The following is a 2,414-nucleotide window of genomic DNA, read 5'->3' on the forward strand; positions in this document are numbered from 1 at the left end:
CCTGGACCCCTGGGCCGAGAGCGCGGCTCCGGGTCTGGGGCGGGTGCGGGTGGGGAGGGGGCGCAGATCCAGACCTGGAGTCGGGGGCGGACGGCGGGGCGGGCGCGCGTGGCCACCCCAGCTCCCACCGCGGCTGCCCACGGGGCACCCCAGACGCCCACACCGGAGACCGAACCGGGGAAGGGCGCTGTAACCAGGTCGGGGCGGGGGAGTCTGTCCAGGGGTCACACCCGGGTGGAGGGAACTTCCATGAGGGCAGCTCCACTGCGCCTGTGCCGCCCCCACCGCGGGGGAGCAGGGACGATGCCCGCCGGACTGGAGGCGGCAGTGGCCACGAAGCAGCACCTGGGTCACCCAGGAGGGGCTACGAGGCCCGGGGCTCCTTCAGCTGCTGCCCTGGGCACAAAGCCCCCTCCCTCCCACGGGGCCTGAGCCGCCCACATGTGCAGGACTGGCTGCTCCAGACAGCTCGGTGCTCCCTCCACCCCGAGGAACTAAAGCCAGGTCCCCAGCACCAGAGCAGGGCCTGCGAGCAGCTGGGGAGCCGGTGCCACCTTGCCCCTTCCTGGCCCTGCTGGGGGCTCAAGCCCTTCCCTCTGTCCTCAGCCGACAGCCTGGACTGCTGACAGGCCAAGAGAGCATCCTTGGGCCCAGGGTGTCCCCGACTCAGCACTGACGTTCCCGAAAAGAGCCCACCTTGAGTCGGAGCTGAGACTTCCAGGACACAGGAACTCCTCCCAGGGTCCTGGATCCAGCTGCTGCCCACAGCAGGAGGCCAGAAACCAGAAGGCCTGAGCACTTGCCCCGTCCCCAAGAGCTGCAGAGGCCAGAAGGGGCAGTGCAGGGACTGACCATACTGCTCATGAAAGCAGGGGCCAGCTGGGCGTCCTGGGTCAAGTAGGGGCTCAGAAAGCTGTGAAACCCCCATCTCCTGCATCGGCTCTTCCTTAGGTCCTAGATGAATAGTATTGAAGATATATGCCTAAAGTTCCTAACACCAGGATTTGTTTATGCGTTTTCTTCCCCAAGAAAGCTATAAACAGCGAAAATTCTGCTGTAAGCTTCCCTGTGTCCTCTCTCCCTCTTCCTTCCCCCTCCCCTAAAACTAAAAGGAATGTTAAAAAGCCCTTTTTCTGTGACCAGCAGACCTTATCTATGCTCCCAATTCCAATTCCTTGTGAACATACTTTGTAAACTCCTGTGAGATCCTGTCTCCTTTGCTATGCCGCTGCAAGGTCATAAAATAGATAAAATTAGATAAAACGTAAGTTGCAATTCCGGTTTTCCTCAAAATCTAAGACACGTCACAAAATAATTTACTGCCTTTGTTTCTTGCTCTGGTAATACCTTCCCGCCGCATGTATTTCCTGCCTTAAAGAGTTTAAAAGGCAATCACCCAAAACCAGCAGTGGCTACCCGCTTGGGACCCCTTCCACGCCGTGGAATCTTTGTATTGTCATTCTGCTCAATAAAGCCTACAGTTTCTTTTTCTCTTGGTCCGTGTCTCCATCACTTGTCGCGGGCAGCCGACACACCAATTCTTTGGTGGCGTGGCTAAGGCAAGAACCTTTGGTGTTACATTTAATCTTAGAACCAGCAGGACCCCTCCCCAGGTGAAGTCGCAGCGGCACCAGAAACATGTGCACTTTATTGAATGCCACTGTAGAAAAGTGTGTGAGGATAAAGGGCTGATACAGGACTCGGCTCTGGGGGCAGGACCAGGAATGGAAGGTGGAGCACGTGGGACACAGGTTATGGGCAGAGCTCCTGGCCTGAATGACGTCTCCTGATCTATCGATGGGCTTGGAAGATCAATACTGGGACGACAATGAGCAGAATGGTCATGAGGATGCCCAAAATCAGGGCCCAGATGTTCAGGCACTTGGCGGTGGAGGCATAGGCCTGGGCCCCAGTCAGGTCGCCAACCATCTTCCTGTCCCTAGACTGGAGGAGAAGAGATGGTGAGGGGAGCAGGATCCCTCCGCTGAGAGCCATGTGCTGTGGCTCCCACTCCCCCCCTCCTCCCCACTCTGAGTTCAGGGACCACCCTCTCGCCTTCCTCACTCAGGCTCAGACTCTCCAGGGGCCTCGGGGCTCATCCTCCTTCTGCCTGGGCCCCAGCACAGGCTGTTCTCCCCACCACGGGGTGAAGTCGCCTGTGAGTTCCCTTCTCACTTTCTGGGAGAGCCTGGGTGCCAGTCTGGAAGGTGAGGGTGTAATTTCTGGTATTGGGCTGTAGGGAGAATTGCTCTGGGCTAGTGGATCGCTGGGGACAAACTCTGAGCCAGCCAGCCTCCTGGAGCCTCCTCCTAGACCTGCACTGGGCGGATTCCCCAAGCCACACACACACAGATCACACAGACAAAGCTACTGACGTGGGCACACACGGGACAGAGGTGCACACAAACTCACAC

The 2,414-nt window shown here is 58.4% G+C and overlaps 1 pseudogene; it reads right to left on the bottom strand.

Moving 5' to 3' along the window:
* Positions 1-350: 350 nt before the first annotated feature.
* LOC112617827 lies at positions 351-1,944 on the bottom strand (annotated as a pseudogene).
* Between the last annotated feature and the right edge of the window lie 470 nt (positions 1,945-2,414).

This window comes from Theropithecus gelada, unplaced genomic scaffold (genome assembly GCF_003255815.1).
Source record: "Theropithecus gelada isolate Dixy unplaced genomic scaffold, Tgel_1.0 HiC_scaffold_4892, whole genome shotgun sequence".
Taxonomy (NCBI): Eukaryota; Metazoa; Chordata; class Mammalia; order Primates; family Cercopithecidae; genus Theropithecus; species Theropithecus gelada.